Source organism: Natator depressus, chromosome 5, assembly GCF_965152275.1.
Source record: "Natator depressus isolate rNatDep1 chromosome 5, rNatDep2.hap1, whole genome shotgun sequence".
NCBI lineage: Eukaryota > Metazoa > Chordata > Testudines > Cheloniidae > Natator > Natator depressus.
Genome location: NC_134238.1, coordinates 21,429,940 through 21,455,238, shown reverse-complemented (window position 1 = coordinate 21,455,238; position 25,299 = coordinate 21,429,940). Strand labels below are relative to the sequence as shown.

The window sequence follows — 25,299 nt, the reverse complement described above, 5'->3', positions numbered from 1 at the left end:
ATTTTAAAATATTTAAATCTGCAATATATTCTGCGTGGTGTGCAAACACTGATATGTATCTCAGATTAACAGAAGAGAAAAAGTTTGAAGTTCAAGACCACTCATTTCTGCCCAGTCTTAGAATGGAGGACTATTCCCCTGAAATGCAACTTCCTTCATGTCTGCTCTCCACAGATTTTGGGGTGCAGTATATAAATACAACATGTGTTTGGAGATACTGATTTAATTTTATAGCATATCCATTCTTGTTTATTTATTGAACCCACCTGTCCAAAGTGCTGACGGGCCATTTAGTATTCAGATCAGGGACTCTCTCACTTCAGAGGGGGTGATACATAATGAGATCTCTCCTAGTCCTACCTCCTCTAGACATGTTTGATTTCCCTCTTTTGTACTGGTTGTCTTTTCTGACTACCCAGCAAAGGACTTCCTGCTTTTGTAAAAGGACTTAAAGTCCCTTTCATACTACTTGAATTATGAGAAGCATTTTCTCACTTTCTCAAAATTCAGCCACTACTTTGTCTAGTGATCACTCAAATATTTTCCCTCAGAAGTTTTCCAAAGAATGGAGGAGTTCTTTAAGCCTGGATACTGATCTTCTAGTAGAGTGCCTGCATGCTTTCAAGAGACCACTGCATAACAGAGAGTAACACCAGTGAAGTGGATAATATGAATTAAGCTTGCTTTTCTGACAGTGTGTGGTGAGACCTCTCACACGGAATCTCCCCATTCTAGGATCTCAGGGAAAAAAAGGTAGAAGACGCTGAAGGCCCCGGGGATATAAGAACATAAGAACGGCCATACTGGGTCAGACCAAAGGTCCATCTAGCCCAGTATCCTGTCTTCCGACAGTGAGCAATGCCAGGTGCCCCAGAGGGAATGAACAGAACAGATAATCATCAAGTGATCCATCCCCTGTCAACCATTCCCAGCTTCTGGCAAACAGAGGGTACGGAAAACACCCCTGCCCATCCTGGCTAACTAGCCATTGATGGGCCTATTTCTCAATGAATTTATGTAGTTCTTTTTTGAACCCTGTTATAGTCTATGCCTTCACAATAACCTTTGGCAAGGAGTTCCACAGTTTAAGTGCATTATGTGAAAAAATACTTCCTTTTGTTTGTTTTAAACCTGCTGCCAATTAATTTCATTTGGTGGCCCCTAGTTCTTGTGTTATGAGGAGGAGTAAATAACACTTCCTTATTTACTTTCTTCACACCAGTAATAATTTTATAGACCTCTAACATATCCCCCCTTAGTTGTCTCTTTTCCAAGCTGAAAAGGCCCAGTCTTATTAATCTCTCAACATATGGCAGCCAATCCATACCCCTAATCATTTTTGTTGCCTTTTTCTGAACCTTTTCCAAGTCCAATATATCTTTTTTGAGATGGGGCGACCACATCTGCACACAGTAGTCAAGATGTGGGCATGCCATGGATTTATAGAGAGGCAATATGATATTTTCTGTCTTATTATCTATCCCTTTCTTAATGATGCCCAACATTCTGTTCGCTTTGTTGACTGCTACTGCACATCAAGTGGATGTTTTCAGAGAACTATCCACAATAACTCCAAGATCTCTTTCTTGAGTGGTAACAGCTAATTTAGACCCCATAATTTTATATGTATAGTTGGGATTATGTTTTCCATTGTGCATTACTTTGCATTTATCAACACTGAATTTCATCTGCCACTTTGTTGCCCAGTCACCCAGTTCTGAGAGATCCTTTTGTAGCTCTTCGCAGTCTGCCCGGGACTTAACTATCTTGAGTAGTTTTGGATCTTCTGCAAATTTTGCCACCTCACTATTTTTCCAGATCATTTATGAGTATGTTGAAAAGGACTGGGCCCAGTACATACCCCAGGGGACACCACTATTTAACTCTCTCCATTCTGAAAACTAACCATTTATTCCTAACCTTTGTTTCCTATCTTTTAACCAGTTACCAATCCACGTAACCAATTTTCTCTTATGCCATGACTGCTTACTTTTCTTAAGAGTCTTTGCTGAGGGACCTTGTCAAAAGCTTTCTGAAAATCTAAATACACTATATCCAGTGGATCCCCTTTGTCCACATGCTTGTTGACCTCCCTCAAAGAATTTTAGTAGATTGGTAAGGCATGATTTCCCTTTACAAAAACCATGTTGACTATTTCCCAACAAATTATGTTCATCTATGTGTCTGACAATTTTGTTCTTTGCTATAGTTTCAACCAGTTTGCCTGGTACTGAAGTCAGGCTTATCGGCCTGAATTGCTGGGGTCACCTCTGGAGCCCTATTGAAAAATTGGCATCACATTAGCTATCCTCCAGTTATTTGGGAGAAGCTGATTTAAATGATAGGTTACAGATGACAGTCCGTAGTCCTGCAATTTTACATTTGAGTTTCTTCAGAACTCTTGGGTGAATACCATCTGGTCCTGGTGACTTATTACTGTTAATTTATCAGTTTGTTCTAAAACCTCCTCTAATGACACCTCAATCTGGGACAGTTCCTCCGATTTGTCACCTAAAAAGAATGGCTCAGGTTTGGGAATCTCCCTCACATCCTCAACTGTGAAGACCAATGCAAAGAATTCACTTAGTTTCTCTGCAATGATCTTATAACCTTGATTGTTCCTTTATCATCTCGATCGTCCAGTGGCCCCACTGGTTGTTTAGCAGGCTTCCTGCTTCTGATGTACTTAAACATTTTTTTGCTATTACTTTTTGAGTCTTTGGCTAGCTGTTCTTCAATTTTTTTTTTGGCGTTCTTAATCATATTTTTACACTTCATTTGCCATGGTTTATGCTCCTTTCTATTTTCCTCATTAGGATTTAACTTCCACTTTTTAACGGATGCCTTTTTGCCTCTCACTGCTTCTTTATTTTCAGGGAAGAGTCCACTCACCTATCAATAGGCTCTTTGGTAGAAAGTCCCTTTTGTGGGCCTTCATATCTTTTACCAATGTTTAATCTTCAGCATCAAGTTCTGGGAGAAAAAGGAAATCTCCTTTGCTTCTATGTATGTAGTAAATGTTCATGACTGTTCACATTGTTTCTTTGAAAGTGCCTGATCTGAAGTAATTACATCCAGAGAACAGCATGAAAAGGGTCAATTTCTGAGCTGAAGGGAAAATACTGCCTTGCTGTTTCACTGCCTCTTTATTTTCTTCCTGTTTATCATTTTAACTCAGTTCATCACACAAGTTCCATTGAAGCAAATCTCTGGTATGAGTGTAGCATCAAAAGAAGATAGCTCGCTGGGGCTTGCTATCTATAGAAACGGAAAGTGGGAACTTGGGCAAGAAGTCAGTGGTTTGCCACTGGAAACACTCCATTTCTTTGGATCCTCTGGGCCCCCCCCTACATGGCTGCTAAGATAGAAAGGCAGAAAACCATGCTGACTCTTGGTATGGGAAGAAAGCTGCTGCAGCAGGAAATCTATGACTGGGGGCCCTTACCACTACTGCCCTGGTTTCCTAGAACCTGTGTTGAAATGTTGATTTATCACAGCTGTTGTGGATCTGAAGTGGAGGAAGTTCACATATTCCATGTTGAAACACCCTCAGGCGGTTTAGTAGCAGTAGCTCTTTCCCTGGTGTGGGGTTCCATACTGAGGGGTTAATGAAGGCACTCTGAATTTACTAAAGGGATTCTCCGTCACTCCTCCCTAAGCTCTGTGGCTGGACTGGTTTGAGTTGGAGGGACTCTAGTCCTAAGAGCAAAACAAACAAAACTATCCTTTCAAACACTCGAGCAGGGGAAAGGAACAAGAAAAGCATTGTTGTGTCCTAGCTTTTTTATTTGTCTGAGATTCCACTTAGAGCTGGAGCGACAGTACTAGTGCAGTGCCTCAGACAGGAGATTGGGGGAAAACAGTCTTCCAGGAATGAGGCCAAGCTACTATAAATTAAGGTTGAAACTGAAAAGGTTTTTTTGGTTTTGTTTTGATCTGTAAAGAGGAAAACTGAAGCAATCGGTATAAAACAGCCTGGTGCTTTGTAGGAGATCTGTCAGCCCAATGTATGGAAACAGAATAACCTAGCAGCCTCCTCAGTGGATGGGTTTAGCTCTATACTTGTAGCTCAGAGGTCTGGTTCTGCCCTCTCATTTACAAGCAGACACGACTGATTGCAACTTCTGTGAACCTGGTTATGCTAAACAACCTTTTTTCTTTTCCAATTCTTTCAGTGTTTCTCAAATTACTATTCAATAAGAATAGTCTCTAAGAATCACTTCTTGATTACATCTTGGGCCCTATATGCGCAGTCCCTACTCTCCTTCATTCCTCCACTATTGTTGATACAGCTGATCATCTTCTTCCCTCCTTGATATCCTGTCCTTTTATCTAGCCTTTGTAAAACTGTCCTTTAGTTTTCTTCTTACCACCAACTGCTTTTTCAGTGCCTCCGCCCCTCTCCACTTTGTGGGACCTACATGGGTTCAGGGCCCCTTCTTCTCCCTCTAAACCTTATAGTTGAGCAGCATTATTTGCTCACCAAATTTCAGTTACCATTCTATGAAGATGACTTGCAAATTTACCTTTTCCACTCCTGACTTGTGTTGTGTTTCCACTTCGAATTTTAGGCTGCCTCAGCAACCTCCCTTCAAGATATTTTCCTAACCACTTAAGTGTAACATGGTCAAAAATAAAGCTCATTTTCTCCTAAACCCTCTTCACTTACCCCATTTTCCTTCCTTATTATCACCACCATCCTCCCTGTCACTTAGACTTGAAATCTCTGTGTGATCTTCATCTCCTGCCCTTCATTCTGTCCTCTCATCCAAACTGTGTACGAAGTTTGCATTTCCCCCTCCACATTTTGAACATTTCTCTCTCTATCCCAACAGCTAAAATTACCTTTATTCCCTGATCTGCTCCCATCTAAACTACTGCAACTTCCTCCTCTCCAGTCTCTTTCATACTCAAGTCATCTTCTCTCTTTCCTGTCCATCTAAAACAGTTGCTAAAACTAGCCCCTGTGACATAAAAACCATTGGCAAAGGGTCCCCTATTCTTTGCAAATGTCTCTCACCTCAGACGCAACAAACCCACAAGACCAAACACATTTCAGAAAGTGGAATCTAGGTCAAATTACAAAGGCTGTATATAAACAAATAACACAAGGACGTAGGGGCAAAATTAGAAAGGCCAAGGCACAGAACGAAATTAAACTAGCTAAAGACATAAAGGGGAACAAGAAAACATTCTACAAATACATTAGAAGCAAGAGGAAGACGAATGACAGGGTAGCCCTGTAACTCAATGGGGGCGGAGGGGGGCAATAACAGAAAATGTGGAAACAGCAGAAGCGTTAAATGACTCTTGGTTTAGTTTTCACCAAAAAGGTTAGTAGCGATTGGATGTCTAACATAGTGAATGCCAGTGAAAATGAGGTAGGATCAGAGGCTAAAATATGTAAAGAACAAGTTAAAAATTACTTAGATGTCTTCAAGTCACCAGGGCCTGATTAAATACACCCTAGAATACTCAAGGAGCTGACTGAGGAAATATCTGAGCCATTAGCGATTATCTTCGAAAAGTCACAGAAGACGGGAGAGATTCCAGAAGACTGGGAAAGGGCAAATATAGTGCCAATCTATAAAAAGGGGAATAAGGACAACCCGGGAATTACAGACCAGTCATTTTAACTTCAGTACCTGGAAAGATAATGCAACAAATAATTAAGCAATCAGTTTGTGACTATCTAGAAGATAATAAGGTGATAAGTAACAGCATGGATTTGTCAAGAACAAATTGTGCCAAGCCAACCTAATAGCTTTCTTTGACAGGGTAACAAGCCTTGCGACTGGGGAAAAGCAGTAGATGTGGTATATCTTGACTTTAGTAAGGCTTTAGATACTGTCTCACATGACCTTCTCATTAACAAACTAGGGAAATACAACCTAGATGGAGCTACTATAAGGTGGGTGCATAACTGGTTACAAAACCATTCCCAGAGCGTAGTTATCACTAGTTCACAGTCAAACTGAAAGGGCATATCAAGTGGAGTCCAGCAGGGATCAGTTCTGGGTCCAGTTCTGTCCAATATCTTCATCAGTGATTTAGATAATGGCATAGAGAATACACTTACAAACAACTGGTAATGTTTTTGATTTTTAGTGATTCAGGAAATATAGCTGAATATCCTTAAATTTTTTTGAGTGGCATGATACATTTTTAAACTGTTTTAGGCAATAATCAACTATTAGGTAGTTATAGTTCATGAATGTAATTCATGATTTTCTTTGCAGTGAGCATTAATTTAAAAGTTTTAATATTGGGAAGATTTTGCCAGAAGTATCTTGCTGAGATTTCTGTTTTCTAAAGAAAAACAGAAGTTTTTGAAAAACGTGTGCAAATTGAGAGGCTGATTTTAAAGTTTCTTCCACTCATTGCAATTTATGCATACAAACTTGATTTTTTGTTTTTTAAGTTTAATAATTGTTTATTATGTTGAATTATATTAGGTTCTGTTGCTTGGTGCAAATTCGTCTGAAGCTGAGACACACTAGCACTTCAGCAAAGATATTAAGGAAACTGACTTCATCACTTTATTGGTACTATGGGTAGGGTAAATAACTTTTATTAGGAGAGAGAGCAAAAATCCTGCTTATTGTAATAGCTGCATTTCTGAAGCAGTGTTTCTTCTGAAGTGAGCTGTAGCTCACGAAAGCTTATGCTCAAATAAATTGGTTAGTCTCTAAGGTGCCACAAGTACTCCTTTTTTTTTTGTGAATACAGACTAACACGGCTGTTACTCTGAAACCTGTTTCTTCTGGCTGTCCCACAGTATCAAATTGTGGGATTTTTGATAAGCCAGAAGGGGCTTGTGTGTTATGCAGGGATGAGAGGCATTACTGATTGAGGTTAAAGTGGCCTCTACCATATCCTAGTTGCCTTCTGAGTATTTCAAACCACGCTGAATCACAGTTTGAGTTGTGGTTACTCCTATTTCCTGGAGAAGTTATGCTAGCTGATAGCTCATGAAAACTAGCGTACTGCTTTTGTTTGCCTTAATGTACTTGGCTTTCACAGCAAATCATCAGAACTATTTATCAGCTGTCACTGGTAACATATTTGCTTTTGTTTAGGCTGGTGTTAAGAACTGATATCCATTACTGATGATCTAACTGGGAGATAGGGCACGTCTATGTGGGGAAATTTCCCGACACAGCTACATGGGAATAGTTATTCTGTTGAAGGTACATTGTTCTAGCTCTTTGTGGGGACATTTGATAAAACTGAATTTATTCCAGAGTAGAATGTCCACATGGGTACTTATACTTGTATACTTACACTGAAATAACTAATTTGGCATAGCTATGCTGGGAAATTTCTCAATTTGACAACACTTCAAGCTAGCCACTGGTAAGCTCTCTGCACACTACTACTATTTATTATTTTTACAATACTCAAACTGGTGCTGAGTTGCTTTACAGATCAAATAGAAAAACGTGGTTTCTGCCCTAAATAATTAGCAGCCTAGTTCTAGACATAATATGAATTTGGACAACAACTGTTAAGGAGAGAAACGGGTGAGGAAGGGGATAAAGGTAAGAGTTACAAATTTGAAAAAAAAAATTGGTGTAGGCATATGCACATTTTGAATGTCTCAAGCCGTTTTCTCTACCATAACAATTGTAGACTCACTTCTTGTGGGAACTGCAAAAGATATGCAGATTGAAGAGGTATTTGAATAAGGAGGTGGGGTTACAATGTAGGTATTGGCAGAGCTATGTAGGGCATGGAAGGTGAAGACAAGATATACTTCATGGAGCAGAAAAGAGGGAGCCAGAAGAAGGATTGAGAGACTGTAACAGGGAGGATTTGATTTAAATCACTAGTCAGGAAGACTCGATTTAATCATGGTTTTCTATATAAAAGTGCATTCTTGTTGTTTGTTATAACCTTAATACATATTCTTCACAACTCAGAGATAGATATAGGTTTAATTTTTAGAAGGTACACACTATACATTTTTAAACAGTGATTTATTTTGAAAACTTTTCAGATTAGTTTTACAGCAATATCAGAAAATGAATGATTGTTTGGTTATTTCATTTACCAAAGGTAACTGAAGCAGATAGTTCACCTCCCAGTGACTTCATAAATATCTCCAATTCAACAGGTTAATCATTAATATTTGGAGGATTTTCTTGCCATGCTGTATTAGGAGGAGAACATCACTAGACAGACATTTAAATTGTTTTATTTAACTAAAACAACAATGTTAAATATTCTGGATTTTTTTCTTCAACAGTAAACATATAATATTTTAACAAAACAAGCACATGTCCCTCGCTTCTCACATTTACCTTGACTTCTTCTCCTTGTCCAAATCTATTCCGCCCCCAACAATCTTCTATTCATTGAACTTTTTGAAACTTTGCACTTTTAGAGAGAGGTAAGGGATTGACTCTATCTACACAGATTTGCAGAGGGACAATAGAGTTGAGGTCTGTTATTTCTCAGCTCTATATATTATTTATTTATTTAAAAGCATTTTTGCTGTTAACAAGCATGTTACCGCTGGAGACACAAATCCACAGTTTGAGAACTGCAAAACTAAGCATCTCTGATGGTATCTTCTAGACTGAGCACTGCGTTCCATTGGGTAGATAGAAAGATTAACCTAAATAATCTATACAGAAACCTGTGGAACCCCATAAGATTGGGTCGCTAGTCCATGAACTATTAGAACTCATTTACAAAACTTTTCTTAAACATTACATTAATATATTGTCTCATACTATAGAATTAGAATTTATAATCCCTATTCCATGATGAGATATCCTTGAGCTATAATGTATCTTAATTAAAACTATCTTTAGATAAGTTTTTTTTCCTCAAAAAGTATTTTATCAAAAAAATCCGATTTAAATTAAAAAAAAAAAGTAAAAATCATTGATTTTTATCCATCCTGCTGTGTAACGTGGTTAGATTCATGGGGAAAGAGGTATGGTGGTTCTTGGGGCACCAAGGAGTGTGTGTCACCTTGTTACCTATTGCCTTGTTATGCCCTTTCTCTAGCTGGAGGGAGTCTTTCTTGGAATAGTTTGATGTCAGCTCCCTGACACCATCTGCCTTTCAACCTCTCAAGCCATCTCCTCTAGGCTATGCCAGCCCTAATTTCGCCTTGCAGATTAACAATAGGTACACCCAAATCCCTGAGTCCCTTTCAATCATTCCCCTATGATGTTCAGCCCTTGACAGTGGCTATGCATATACATTCCAGATTCTGTGCACCCAAAGGGGCAGTGTTGCAGAGCTGTCTGGTTGCTCAAGAACCAGGATCCAAATGTTTATGAAAGAACCCCCACTTCACAATGTGTTTCTCCTGTTATACTGAAAACAGCCTTTTGTTTCTATTCACAAACAGGGCGAACCTCTGTCTTCTTGTAATTTTTCTCTTATACCTTTAAGTGATTTTGATTGTTTGTCGTTTCCTCTGATGGTTTCCTATTCAAAATCTTAGTATTTTGCAAGGCTAAACGATTGAGTCTGGCACTGGATCACTGGCCAGATGGAAGGGGGTGACACCTCTCCCTTGCCAGTATGGGCCACCACCAAGACACATCTCCTGGTGACTAATTTCTACTCCAAGTCCATAAAACATACTTTCAGTATAAAGACATTATTCCTTAAATGTTACCCATACAATCATCTCACGATGACTATGAATGTTGACAAGTTACAAGCTTTCTGTAGATACCAAATATGTTACTCTTTATGAATAAATATCCTGTAAGACATAGAATTGTAGGACTGGAAGGGACTTTGAGAGTTCATCTAATCCAGTCTGCTGCATATGGTATGCCTGTGGACAGAGAAGTTTAAAGCTTTTCCATGCCATTTGCTGGGCAGCTTGTGTTTGGGACAAAGGACATACAAGCCGCATGGCAAAGGACTATAAAAGGCAGCTGGATCGTCTCCATTTTGTCTTCATTCCTGCTTCTTACCTCTGGAGTAACTTTTCTACAAACTGAAGCTCTGAACAGAGGACTGAATGACCCATCCACGCTGTGGATGTATTCCAGAGGGACTTTCAAGCCTGCAAACTCACCAATGCTGCTAAGACCCTAATATATGGACTTTGAAGTCTTATGTATGTATTTTGATTGCTTTACTGATTAAAAACTCTCTTTTTGTTCTTTTTCTTCTTCTTTAGTTCTAAACACTAAAGGATTGGCTGGCAGTGTAGTATTTTGGGTAAGATCCGAACTAATATTGACCTGGTAACGCAGCTGACCCTTTGCGGTCAGAACATTTTGTATAGTGAGCAAAGTTTTTAAATAACTTCTCAATGTACTGGACCTTTGTGCTGATTGGGAGTCAGAGAACTGGAATGCAATAAAGGGGACTGTGTGATTTCTTTCAGCTTCTTGATAACCCGTGTGGGAGATCAGGAGTACAGTTTGTGACTAGTTAGTGAGTTTAACTGCAATGTTAATCACAAGTTTATTGAGAATCTGCTCTATTTACTGCAGCCTGCCCTGACCTTGGCATTTTCAGTGAGGTCAGCCCCAGGCATGCCAGGTCACAGCCATCATGGGCAAAATAGAAATGGTTCAGTGGTACTGATTATCAGCTTTGTTTATTATGCCAAAAGAGTTGTAATGAGGCACTGGTTAAGACATCAGCAGCCAGCCATAAATTATGGGAATCCATCCACAAATAGCATGCACATAGTTACATAACATATCTGACATAATTAATTACAATCCCAAAGTAATTGATTACAAAATTCTTGTTTTTACTTTGGCCTTGACTATTTTTAGGAGTCAATGGGGAGCTGGAGAATACCGACTAGTAGCTGAATCTTTGGAGAATACCACTGCAGCAGACCAGGTTAAACACATTGTTTGGTGGCACCTTACATGCTACAAGCAGTGCACACAAACTGAATTTGGTACGGTTGGAGAGGCAATATATCGAGCTTCAGGAAAAAGTTGAAGATGACATAGAAAGTGCCTGCTATGGGCGAGACTCATCTTATTCTACGTCCCAGGGCACGTGTTTTGAGAAGAACACCTGTTTCTTTTGCAGTAAACCAAAAGCCCAAAGACATCCATTAAACATGGTTTCAACATGTGACACTGGTGAGAAACTGAATGAATCAATCACTCTTAGGGAGAATGTTGTATGGAAAGTAAAGTGAGTGCACTGACCCAAAAGGTGTCCATGCCTAGGACAGTGCGCATCACATCGAGTACGATATCAAGAATGTATGTAATGTGATGTGTCAAAAGGCAAAATTCAACAGAAACAATTGCTGATTTTACTACTGCAAACTGTGCGACTCAGCTGGAGTTCAAAAATTGCCTCACAGAGTCTCTAATGGATGGAAAAGTGGTGGCAATAGCTGATGCAGAAGCTAAGTACAGAGAAATATGTGGTTTGAGCTGGATTGAAGAGGAACAGATGCTTAGCAGAAAGGCTCTTAAAGCACTTATTGAAGATGAACTATGGGATATGGATATAGCTTTTAGCAACCCTATCCACAGAAATGAATCACAGCGCTTATCCTTAAAAGCCACAAAAGACATGGTGCTATGAAAAGCGGAAGAAAGTGCTGACGTCAACAGTTATATGCAGACTCTGTTTGAAGCTGCTAAATTTTTATGGAAAAGCATTTTGTCCTGCGGTACGTATGAGTTTCAGGGATCCACAGCTGATGCCAAACCTCAAAAAAATAATATTGCATGACTTGTAGTTCTTCTTTAGGTGGTACACCAGTAGCTGCAGTGACTTCAGCACCACCAAGTATGACACCAAGCAAATGGAGCCAGGCTGTCATTTTATCACAGAACCTCATGTACAGTGCTTGAGTGAAAAAGAGGTTTCCACGACAACTGGGTGCCATAGGTGCGTAATCTATGACTACAAGTGCTGTTGGAAAGACTGAATTATCTTACTAGAAAGCATTTGATTCAGCCTCCAGAGATTCTCTCTTCACTCCGAACATGCTCGGAATGGCTACGACAGTCACTGATGAGGTCATAAACGCAACGGAGATGTTCATCTGCTGAGTTTACCATTTGAAGACCAATATTATGACACTTGCGGAGCTACATTGGTGGATGTTTTCCAAGAAGCAGACAAAAAGAGAAAAATTGCCATCAACAAGGGGAGGCAAATCATCAAGTAATGGAATAGCTCCAGGATAATCAAGCGCATCCAAAACTACCCTCCCCTATTGTCCATTGATGTGTCTTGGAGGATGGACTGATCACACCAGTTATGTGCAAAATACCACGTGCTTCCGAATCAATCCTTAAGCTAATCAAGTGTTTGTGTGCAAACACCAGATGCTCACCACCCCTGCTAATGTTTGGTCAGCAGCCTGCCTTGTACAGAGATGTACAAGTGGGGCTCGGACGAGTATCAGTGTGACAACATGTCTAGCAGTGGTGCCCTATATGGAGACAATACCGAAGTTGACTTTAATGAATAAATGTGTTCAGTCCTACATGTCAAGGCTAACTTCCCTAGGATCATCAAACATCAGTGTCTTTTTTATGTAAGCAATGCATCCCTGTGTTAAAATGTAACATAACATTTTCTCAAATATATAACTACATCATTGTTCTTGGTTTGTCATGTTTGGGACCACTGTGTTCCCCAGAGCAGGGGTTCTCAACCTCTTTCTGAGACTCTCCCCAACATGTTATAAAAACTTCACAGCCCACCTGTGCCACACAGAATCATAGAATATCAGGGTTGGAAGGGACCTCAGGAGGTCATCTAGTCCAACCCCCTGCTCAAAGCAGGACCAATCCCCAACTAAATCATCCCAGCCAGGGCTTTGTCAAGCCTGACCTTAAAAACTTCTAAGGAAGGAGATTCCACCACCTCCCTAGGTAATGCATTCCAGTGTTTCACCACTTTCCATCAACCTTTTTTCTGCATATAAAAGACAAGACCAGCTTTAGAGGGTAGCAAGCAGGGGAACTGCCCAGAGCCCCACACCACAGGGGGCACTGTGATGCTACATTGCTCAGGCTTTGGCTTCAATCCCTGTTGGTGGAGCTCGGTGCCCCAGGCTGCAGTCCCATTCAGTCAGGCTTCGGCTGTCTGCCCTGGGCCCTAGCAAGTCTAACGTTAGTCATGCTTGGTGGACCCTTGAACATAGGCGGCAGATATAAAAGGCCAAGGGAGGCTAAGCCTCCCCAAACAGCCTGCCCGCCACCTTTGGAGCACACCGCCACTGAAAGGGTGGGCGCCCCGCCTGCAGTCCCTCATGGGCTTCCCCCCCAACGCCCCAGTCCCACTTGTCCTCTTCCCATCTCAGCTCCACCTGCATGGGAATCTTGCGGGAGGTGGTGAAGAGGATGGCTGGCTCAGCTGGCCAGCAGGGGCGAAGAAGTGCACAAGCGGACAGCTGGCTGGAGGGCACCGGGGAGAGAAGAGGCGCACGCATATGAGTGGCCAGCTAGCTGGCTGGCCGGCAGGTGGGGAGATGGGGCAAAGAGGCACACACGCGCATGTCTGTGGCCAGGCTGGGGGAGGGCTCTGAGTAAGGGGGCAAAGAGGTGCATGAGTGGCTGGCCAGCTGTCTCGACCAGCGAGCAGCCCCTAGGGGAGGGGGAAAAGAGGCGAATGAACAGGCAACCAGCTGGCTCTTTTGGCGGGCAGGGGGGACTGGGGGAGAGAGGGGAGCCTGCGTGAGTGGCCAGCCGACTGGCTCAGCTGGCTGGCTGGCTGGCGGGGGGGATGTCTGGGAGAGGGGGCAAAGAGATGTGAGTGGCAGGGGGAGGCCTTGGGGAGGGGGCGATCAGGCGCAAGAGGCACGCGAGGGGGCTGAGCGGGGCTGGGGGTGGAACATGGGCAGGACTTCCAGGGGAAGAGGCTGAGCAGAGTGGTCCTCGGGATGGGGCCACAGCCTCCCCAAATAGAGGAGTCACATGCTGCCCATGCCCCTGAAACCTGCTTGTGACCCCCTAGGGAGCCCCAGACCCCTGCTTGAAAACCACTGCACTGGAGAAATGGCTTTTGAATAATACCAAACTCGACCCACTTCTCACGACATTGTATTACCAAAATTTCCACCAACCAGAGACATGGAGCTGAGAGCCAGGGGAGACAGCAAATCTCTCCTGCCATGCTGCGGAGGGTGACACCACTGAAATTATGCTTCTGTAGAGTTTACAAATCAAATGACACCTCTCTTATCTTTCTATCACTAACCTTCCCCTGGAATGAGATTTGACTACATTATACTCCCAGATTATTATTGTGTGGCATTGTAAACTAAAGGCAACACTAAAAGCAAACTATCAAATATATATGATGGGATAAAAATTGCTTTAACAAAAATTTAATATTCTCTCTTTTTAACTCATATCTGTATTATCCTATTTCTGAAGTACAGCAGAACCTTGCTAATCCACACTAATACCTGGGAGACTGATTGTCAATTATTGACATTTTGTGAATTAGCAAGTACTGTAAGCCAACAATTAACAAAGACAATGCATCACAAAATGTACTTTGTTGATTTTGACAATTGTAGTTTGGTTTTATTTATTTATAATACTTCATAGTGTACTGTGATATATTTTGTAAAAATAATGAAGACTTGAGCTCAAGTAATGTGCCATTTTAAGAAAACATTTTAGGAATGAAAGCATCGGAAGTCTATAGTTGGGACAGTGAAGCTATGGAGACCCCACACACATACAGGTATCCATGCCAGACAGAATATATCCATAGTGTATTTCTATAATTTAACAGAGAGAACAGCCAAGGATGTAGGTCTATGCATAATAGCGTCCACTGGGACACACAACTAATTTGGGTGCCTCAAGAGGCATTGGTCTGCATCCCTTTCTTCACATAGGGTGCAACAGCAGCTCCAGACAGGCTGAGCAGAGAGCTGGAAATCAGCATTATGTTCCCCTAGCTTTCTGTAGTTCCTAGAGTCAAAGCTCTTTCAATCAGTCTTTGCTCATGGGTTCAGGTTTGGGGCCTTAAAAATACAAAAGTTTTGTACAGAGTTCGGCTATGAAATCTTTACTATAAGGTACGGCAAGACCACTATTTGCATATACACCTTAGCTGAGTTTTACAGCTATGGACTACCAAGCACTGGCAAGCCAACAACGGTCCACTATCACAAAACGATGTTTTGTTTTGGATCTCTAAGAGAACTTCAGTAGTTTGCCATTTGCCAACAATTTCCTGTGCTTATAATAGCTAACTGTTGGCAACTGCTGTTTTGTTTTTAAATGATGGGTACTATATCTTGGAATTTTTTAATGTCTGATTTGTTGAAAGGTTAGTTTTTGTTTTCACAATTGTTATAATTACGCTAACAAAGCCTCCATATTTTTTTTTAAAAAAAATCAAATCACACACTGATATTTTCTACTTTAAAAAAATCTCACTGGTGGTTTATGACTCTTTGGAAGCTTGAAAATCTTCTTCCACCTCCAATCATCAATTGTCTACAAAGTGGGCTGTTAATGTAGAATTAACTTCTTGGTGGAAACAGAGGGGGAAGAAAGTGAAAGGAGAAGAAGGGGAATTCTCTGGAGTTTTATCTGGAGTTCTCACTCCTAACGGCCTACTTCTTGGTTGTGTTTTTGTTGTTGTTGGGATTGTCTTTTGTACTGTTTATTAAGGCAAAGTTACAACAGAACAGTAACATAGTACATTGTACATTACTTACTCAGGATCAGGTTAATATTCACAGAACCTAACCAACTGGCTTCCCAGCTGGTGAGCCCTCCTCCTCTGAGTATACTAGGAAGGGTGCCACATTTCTAAATACCTATCCCTCATTTGGTTCTTCTCTTCTGTATATGCTTTGTGTGCCCATGTCCCATTCTTCTAGTCAAAAAGAACCAAATGCGGTTTTTCAAACTTTGTTATTGCCAGTCTTTGGTTGGCAGCAAGAGAGCAGATTTTTCACTAACATGATAATAATACACAGCATTTACCAGTAGATCTCAAAGCACTTTAGAAAGGAAGTCAGTATCATTATCCCCATTTTACAGATGGGGGAACTGAGACAGGAAGTGACTTGCCCAAAGTGACTCAGCAGGTCTGCGGCAAAGCCAGGAACAGAACTCAGGCATCCTAACTCCTGGTCCAGTGCTCTATTCTCTAGGCCAGTGGTCCCCAATTTTGGGGGAAGGTACCCCTGTCTGCACCACCATCCCCAGGAGCTGGGGCCGGGAGCGGGGCCATGGCTCCCGGGGGGGGGGGGGGACGTGAACAGGAGTAAGGGGGCTGAGAATGGGGCTGCAGCTGGGGGCAGGGCTGGGGCTGGGAATGGAGCCCTGGCTGGTGGCCAAGGCTGAGGACGGGGACAGGGCTGGAGCTGCTGCAGGGGGCTGAGGCTGGGGGGCCAGCAAAGGGCTGGGAGCAGAGGAAGCAGAGGTGGGGCGGGGCTGGGTTGCACTCCCTCCCTGCCCCCCAATGAGGGCTAGCCTTGACCCGCCATGCCCTCCCACGAACGGTCCTCTGCACCCCCTGCCCTACAGTTTGGGGAGTGGTGCTCTAGTTTAAGCCATGACAAAGCACTGCTTTCCCGCCCACCCTCTGAAGCTGAGCAGACCACCTCCACAGTAAAACAGTGGAGGAAGATGACAGACATAAAATTGCCTACATTTTGCTAACAAATTTGATTAAATACGGTACATCAAGTTTTGGGTCTATCAGCCGCCAGAGTTTCTCCTTAAACTGAAGACAAGCCCCAAAACCATCTAAATCCCAAAAACTTCTCTTTTTTGCATGCTGTTTTGAAAGATTATTTCAAAAATAGCTCTCTCCTACTCTGATATCTTTTGTATGTAAAATGGGCTGGAACAGTAAGTTACAGAAACCTGAACATAAGAATTTATAATGGTAACTTAACAGCTCTGGATATCCTGAATCTAATGAAAAAAAAGGAATAATATTCTAATTACTCTTTCTTCCATTTATTTCTTCCACTCAGACTAATACACTCTTCTGCAAAGTGGATGGCAATTCTTGCTCAAAAGCAACATGAAGCAGCTACAGGGAATCTCAGTGAGAGCACTCCAAATCAGGCAAGGCCTGTCTGCGCAACACCAGCAAAGAGAACAGGCCCTGAAAACATAAGGGTCAATATTTTCACATTCAGTTCCAGGAATCAGTACGCATATGTATGTTCTACCTTATAGTCATACTTCCAAGAAACAGACACCTAGCTGTTTCATTCAAAGGAGACCTGGAACCTGATAAATCATTATCCCTCTGTTCAAGATCAAATACCCAAGATAATCTTCAATCCAAGATGAGCTCAGGATTACTGATACAGAGGATCAAAACTTCTAACATTAAGCAGCATTTTCAACTGAAAAGGCTGGCCTACGTGGAAAAAACAAAGCCACCAGAAGTACCATATAAACGAGCATCTATTCCGGCTTCTCATGTTACAGTATAAACTTCCTCACAAATGTAAATAAGACATCCGTTGCAAAAAATAAAAATAAAAAATGGATAACGCAGAACTAGTGCCAAAAACCAAATAAAACAGATACACTGAGTTTTGTTCAATTCAAGTACCTACAGTTTTAAAATAGTTTACTATACTGGTGGGAAAAAATGAAATGAAAGGTGCTCCCATGTAACCATATGAATTTTAGCTGACACTTGGAAAAGAGCATGCATCATCAGCAGCAATAAATACTATTCCTATTATGCAACATGGATTCGTGTTTGCAAGCATAATTCTGTTACAGATGTCTATAGTCAAATATAGAACCTCTGCACTCAGAAATTATGTAAACTATTAAAAGAAATCATAGCACAGTGATTTGTTAGGCATTTTACTCCACCATGCAAGCTATTCATTACCCTATCAAATTTGAGAAACACTATATTATACCTACATATAAAACTATATAAAATATTTTCTGGCTAAACATTTAACATGCCACTTTCATTGTATCACAATTCATTTCCAAATACGTTATGTAATCTACTGCAGTCAGAAATAAAAAGGTTCCTTTATATTTGTCACTCTTTGATATAGACACCCTGCCTATCAACAGCCACCATACAACTTACCCAATCCAAAAATTCTCAAGGCTTTTAAGACTGTCTACTTTACTCTGCTGAACACAAAGAAAAAAAACTCATTTCACACTAGAATATTTCAATATTTTTCCTCCATATTTTTCTTGACTGTAGATTTATAAAACCAGCTTACAGCCAGGACTGGTTAGCTTTGTGAAAATCATACTGGATAAGATTCGAGAGTTACTGATTTCCTGTTTTAGGAAGTAACAGTTCTAGCAAAAGAATCCCCAAGGCAAAATGTTTAGTGTTCCAGTGTGTAAGCTCTAACAGCCTTTGTTCTTCCCTTTGCTATAATCATTACTGCTTTCTTCTCTCTCCCCCTCTCCCTCTCTCTGAAGCCTCCAGCTTTCAGTATAAGATGCAAATGCCAGCTCAAATCTAAGCACACATTTATTTTTTAGATGACAAAAAAATCCTGTCCATTATCCATTGCTGTGAAGCTTTGGTTAAAAGCAGTCATCCCTTAGCAGCTGATGCACTGCCCATTCGGTTTCCTATTCTTATTTCATAACTGCTCAATATTATAATTTATGTCACTAATAATCCACTGGAACGCTATCAAAGCTCTAAAATATATCCTTCCACTTGGCTGCAAAATCCTCTCGGTGTAATACAGTTTAAGAAACATAATCAACTTAGTATATTTTATATATATTATATACCTATACATAAAACATATATAAAATACCAGTATTACATTAAAGTTGTTAATTCAGAAATAATAAGTAGGCTACCTAGAGTTGGCCATGCAATCAATTTATAAATAATTAGATGGAACATTCAAAATGTGTAATGCTGTACTGCAATGCAGAATAGTTCACTGCCATGTGGTCCACAATTTATGATTGTCACTCAGAGGCCTATTCTGTATGACTGAATAGTGAAAAAATCCTCATCTATGAGATATATAAATGAAGATATTGTATTTAGCCTGGGTATCAGTAAGTCTTTACAAACAATAGCTTTAATCCCATTAAACTTGGATGAGGTTAATAGTATTTCTTCACCTACACTGAAACCATTGTTTCTTCACTAACGTGTCAGGTGTGCAATCAGAAGTCAGATTTAGTTTTTGTATACATGTAGCTTCATACTGTTGTTATAGTCATACTCAAAATACCATATCTCACCTTGTGAACCTTGACCTTTGAAAGATTTTTTAGCCAATGCTCAGTTATTGTCAGAGATGCATTACCTCTGCAAATATGAAAGGGTTAAAGGCAGCCCCAATCAATAGGCCTACAAGAAAAAAAAAAAGAGTATGCCTTACAGCATCTTTGCAATGCTTTTATGCACAATCCTACAACAATACTGTTTCCTTTGGCCTTTAAGAAAGACACAGCACCCCCCTTCACATCTTATAACGAAGAAAACCGTAAGACAACACCCTGTAAATAAAACAGCATGCAAAGCAGCATTCTTCAGTCACAAGCATAACGACAATTACAAATCATTCAATCCATTTTTATTTAGTTTAACCAGTGTCCCACCCTTGCAAAGCAAAAATATTTGAATAAGGGTCATAAATCTCAGCTCTTGCCCATTCTTTAAACATAAAAAGGAATGAAAAGCTAAAGTAATTTCAGTTACTGCAAATATGTAAATTTATATAAAGAATCCTTTATGACTACATTAGCCACATACCAGTGCAGTGTGTCTAAAGTGTGCATTCACATACTGTTTTGGGATGGTATCTTTCTGCAAGCTCCTCTGCTTTTGGCTGCCATGAAGGGAGGAAGCTATCCCACTGTAGTAGCTCAGTGACTGCATTGTGTTCAGGAGCTGATCTGCCTCAAACCAGTTTCAGCCGGTTCTGGTCACCCTACATAAAAAGCTATGGCAACCCTCGCTGAGTTGCCAACAAGTCCCTGAAAATTGCAGGGGCTCTTTTCTTCTTTGGATATGGGGGTGATTTCAATCATGTCCCCCTATTTCAATCATATCCCCACTGCATACAAACATCCTTACACCCCAACTCCACCCCATAAACGTTCCCTTCCTCTCCTCCCCCACTTACCTCCCACAACCTGGCTGAAAGCTGTGAGCGTGTGTGTCTGTAGCTAACAAAGAGACTGCAATAAAAATCCTCATAGGATCTCTCTTGCTGCACAAGGCAGACTCGGCCGCAGCACTGGGGTGACTGCTAACCAAGGTCCTCTCTGCCTCCACTCCCTACAGTACAGGGTGGCTGCCGATTAACGTCATACCTGCCCCCTCATGCCGGCAGCTCTGGGGTGGCAGCTAACCAAGGTCCTCTCCTTCCCATCCTCCCATCTCTTCACAGTATTTGGGGCAACGCTAACAAGTGTTTTCTCCCCTCCACACATGATTTTTCTCCCCACCCCACAATCCACTTCCACAAGAAATCACTTCTCCCCACGCCCAACAGCACTGTGGTGGCTTCTTTTGCCTCTAAATCCTCTTTAGGCTCTGGTGGAAAAGAGTTGTTAACCAAGGTCTGATCTTCCCCCACACCTTCACAAAGCACAGGGAGTGGGTGCTGCTAACCAAAGTCTTCTCATCTCCCACAACCCCCATCCCCAAATGTGACTCTGTCCTGATCAAGGTCTTCCCAACCCACTCAACTCCCCAAAGGTCTAGAATGGCTCCTCATCAAGGCCTTTTCTGCACCCACCCCCCCAGACCCCGGGATAGTTCCTAACCAAGTTCCCCGCTTCCTCTGCCATCTTCCAATCCAGGGCCTTGCTTCCTCAACACACACTTGAGGGTGGCTCCAAATCAAGATCTTCTATGCCCCCATTGCTGTCCTGTCCACCACTGATCTTTTCTGTGCCCTTTCCCACGCCCTCAGTGAGGTGGCTCCTCACCATGATTTTCTCTGCACCACCCCCAACCAATCCCCCCAGAGGTATAACTAATGGCGCTTTCTTCCCTCCAACCCTTCCTCTTAAAGAAGCAGCTCCTGACAAAAGTCTTGTCTCTGATCCTCATGCCACCTTCTCCCCACACAGAAGTGGTTCATAGCCACAGTCTTCTCCACATGCCTTACACTCATCTCCTCCCAACTCTGGGGCAGCTGCTAATCCCAGTTTTCTCTGTGTCCCTCACCCCATCTCCTCAATGCACTGGGGCAGCTCCTAACCTCAGTCTCCTCCACACCGGTCATCCTCATCCCTTGCCTGCACTGGAGGGCTCGGAACCACGGTCACAGTCTCCTCCACATCCCTCAGAGCCACCCCTTCCCACAGTGGGGGGTCTCCTAACCCTGGTCTCCTCCACACCCTTCACCCCATCCCCACCCTTCACTGGGGGGCTCCTACTCATGGTTCCTTCTGCATCCCTGACCCCCATCTTCTCCCTGAAATGGCAGGCTCCCAACCAGTCTCCTCCGCACTCCTGGTCCTAATCTCCTTGCACTGGGGGGCTCCCAACCAGTTTCCTCCGCACTCCTGGCCCCATCTCTTCCTTGCACTGGGGGACTCCCAACCACAATCTCCTCCGCACTCCTGGTCCCCATCTCCTCTCCCTGCATTGGGGGGCTCCCAACCAGTCTCCTCCACACTCCTGGTCCCCATCTCCTCTCCCTGCACTGCGGGGCTCCCAACCAGTCTCCTCCGCACTCCTGGTCCCCATCTCCTCCCTGCATTGGGGGGCTTCCAACCAGTCTCCTCCACACTCCTGGTCCCCATCTCCTCTCCCTGCATTGGGGGGCTCCCAACCACAGTCTCCTCCGCACTCCTGGTCCCCATCTCCTCTCTCTGCACTGGGGGGCTCTCAACCACAGTCTCCTCTCCCTGCATTGGGGGGTTCCCAACCACAATCTCCTCCGCACTCCTGATCCCCATCTCCTCCTAGCACTGGGGGGCTCCCAACCAGTTTCCTCCGCACTCCTGGACCCCATCTCCTCTCCCTGCATTGGGGGGCTTCCAACCAGTCTCCTCCACACTCCTGGTCCCCATCTCCTCTCCCTGCATTGGGGGGCTCTCAACCACAGTCTCCTCTCCTTGCACTGAGGTGCTCCCAACCACAATCTCCTCTGCACTCCTGGTCCCCATCTCCTCTCCCTGCACTTGGGTGCTCCCAACCACAATCTCCTCCGCACTCCTGATCCCCATCACTTCTCCCTGCATTGGGGGGCTCCCGACCAGTCTCCTCCACACTCCTGGTCCCCATCTCCTCTCCCTGCATTGGGGGGCTCCCGACCAGTCTCCTCCGCACTCCTGGTCCCCATCTCCTCTCCCTGCACTGGGGGGCTCCCAACCACAGTCTCCTCCGCACTCCTGGTCCCCATCTCCTCCCTGCATTGGGGGGCTCCCAACCAGTCTCCTCCGCACTCCTGGTCCCCATCTCCTCTCCCTGCACTGGGGGGCTCCCAACCACAGTCTCCTCCGCACTCCTGGTCCCCATCTCCTCCCTGCATTGGGGGGCTCCCAACCAGTCTCCTCCACACTCCTGGTCCCCATCTCCTCTCCCTGCATTGGGGGGCTCCCAACCAGTCTCCTCCGCACTCCTGGTCCCCATCTCCTCTCCCTGCACTGGGGGGCTCCCAACCACAGTCTCCTCCGCACTCCTGGTCCCCATCTCCTCTCCCTGCACTGGGGGGCTCCCAACCACAGTCTCCTCCGCACTCCTGGTCCCCATCTCCTCTCCCTGCACTAGGGGGTCCCAACCACAATCTCCTCCGCACTCCTGGTCCCCATCTCCTCTCCCTGCACTGGGGGGCTGCCAACCACAATCTCCTCCGCACTCCTGGTCCCCATCTCCTCTCCCTGCATTGGGGGGCTCCAACCAGTCTCCTCCGCACTCCTGGTCCCCATCTCCTCTCCCTGCACTGGGGGGCTCCCAACCACAATCTCCTCCGCACTCCTGATCCCCATCACTTCTCCCTGCATTGGGGGGCTCCCAACCAGTCTCCTCCGCATTCCTGGTCCCCATCTCCTCTCCCTGCACTGGGGGGCTCCCAACCACAATCTCCTCCGCACTCCTGGTCCCCATCTCCTCTCCCTGCACTGGGGGGCTCCCAACCACAGTCTCCTCTCCCTGCATTGGGGGGGTTCCCAACCACAGTCTCCTCCACACTCCTGGTCCCCATCTCCTCTCCCTGCATTGGGGGGCTCCCGACCAGTCTCCTCCGCACTCCTGGTCCCCATCTCCTCTCCCTGCACTGGGGGGCTCCCAACCACAGTCTCCTCCGCACTCCTGGTCCCCATCTCCTCCCTGCATTGGGGGGCTCCCAACCAGTCTCCTCCCCACTCCTGGTCCCCATCTCCTCTCCCTGCACTGGGGGGCTCCCAACCACAGTCTCCTCCGCACTCCTGGTCCCCATCTCCTCTCCCTGCACTGGGGGGCTCCCAACCAGTCTCCTCCGCACTCCTGGTCCCCATCTCCTCTCCCTGCACTGGGGGGCTCCCAACCACAGTCTCCTCCGCACTCCTGGTCCCCATCTCCTCTCCCTGCACTGGGGGGCTCCCAACCACAGTCTCCTCCGCACTCCTGGTCCCCATCTCCTCTCCCTGCACTGGGGGGCTCCCAACCACAGTCTCCTCCGCACTCCTGGTCCCCATCTCCTCTCCCTGCACTGAGGTGCTCCCAACCACAGTCTTGTCCGCACTCCTGGTCCCCATCCCCCTCCGCACTGGTGGGGGGCCGTTCCCAAACTAGAATCCCTACATGGTGTCCAGCACCAAGCTAAAGCCCCTTCCTGTTCAGAGGGTAGCTGAGGCCTGGGTGGGGGCTGGGCCAGTTCAGGGACCCCACCCCAGAGGGTGCTGGGGGCCGCAGGGGCCTTGCCTGGAGGAGAGGGCGCTCCCCTGGGCGCTCACCTTAACCCCTCCCGCGGCTGGGAGCCGCTAACCACCCCCCTGCCGTGCTGGACTTTGCAGCCCTCAAGCCCTGGCAGCTGTAGCGCTCGGGTGACCTCGGCCCTGCGCGCTGGCGCCGGCTGCCTCCCCGTGACGGAGGGGTCCCGCCGGTGGAAGACAGGGGACACCCTTTCCTCCTTCCCCGCTCCCGCCTCCCGCCCCCCAGCCCCGGCGGCCTGGGAGCCCCCTGGGCGGCGGCGGCGGCTGCTACCGCGGCGGCGGCGAGCGCCGGGCCCGGGGAGAGAGCCGCGGCTGCCGCTCTCCAGGCCGCTCTGCCACAGCCCAGCGGGGCCTAGCGCGTGTGGGAGCAGCAGCAGCAGCAGCCAGGCCGTGGGGAGAAAGCGAACCCGCTGCATGCACATGCCGCACCCCCATGCAAACAGACCTGCTGCTGCCCTGCAGGGTCAGCGACCCGCACCCGTGGGGGGCAGCTCCTGCACGGGGGGCCTCGGGCAGACAGGGCTCAGGCCTCTCTCACGGACACTGCAGCCTGCGGAGAGGCCTGGTTAAAAGATGGTTGAACATAATGGCAGAGAGAGAGAGACACTCTGGCTGGGACTGGAGGAAAAGGTGGGGGTGGGGGGGTGCCTCTGTGGCTTGTCGAGAGATGGGAGAGATCTCCCGTGTGATCCGATTTTAAGCTTCTCCCTTGCTGGGAAGGCGGTTAGGGGCTTTTATAGGTGTGTTTGGAGCATTTCCTTTGACAGTCAGGGACTCCTTGGGGGACAGAGGAGAGACAGAGAGAGGGCGAAGGAGTTAAAAGTCAACCATACATGGCTAAATCGCAGACAAGGGGAGCTCATGTGCACTGCTGGCTTAACGGGGGATCTGCAGTTTCGGGGCTTTAAAAAAATAAATAAATAAAACTTGTTCTTTAGGAACCAGATTGAGCAGGCCCAGACAAAGAGTTTATATATATATAGGTTACCAGCTGCGATTCATGGGTTTTGGTTTTTCCAAATTGAAGACTGAAAATGGTGTTGGCTAAAATGTCAATTACACAGATACTCATTTTAAAAATAAATGAACAGTGAGACAAGCAGGATCTGATTTTTTCCTTAATGTTCACAGAGGTTTTTACAGCTGGAAACTGAGAACTCGACGTTTGACATTCAGAACAGAAAAATCCCACTGACTTCACTAGGAAATTGGGGTGGGGAGTATGTTTCCTCCTCTTACAATCTTTTCTGTTTTCTTCTATCATTACCTATGTTAAAAAGCCTCTACTCTCAGAGAGGGGTCTTCTAGTTGTTACAGGACAGGAATCAGATCTGGGTTTTTTTTTCACCTCTTCCACTGACTTGCTGTAACCACAAACAAAGCAAAAACTTGTTTGTACCAGTTTCATCACCACCTGTAAAATGGGGACAATATTTCCTTTCCTCACAGGGACACTGTACAGCTTTGTGAAGCTATTTGACGTCCCTGGACGGAAGAT

General features: G+C 44.7%; 1 protein-coding gene across 4 annotated transcripts in view; it reads right to left on the bottom strand.

The window, feature by feature from the left end:
• ZNF532 (zinc finger protein 532) overlaps positions 1–24,386 on the bottom strand; it is an 85,850-nt gene extending 61,464 nt beyond the window's left edge. For 2 of the 4 annotated variants that reach the window (XM_074952412.1, XM_074952409.1), the window contains exon 1: positions 19,170–19,278. The gene's annotated coding sequence lies outside the window, so the exon portion shown is untranslated. Of the gene's footprint in view, positions 1–19,169; positions 19,279–19,683; positions 19,817–24,246 lie in introns of those variants that run through there. The other 2 variants (XM_074952411.1, XM_074952410.1) reach the window with 2 other exon arrangements.
• Positions 24,387–25,299: the final 913 nt, after the last annotated feature.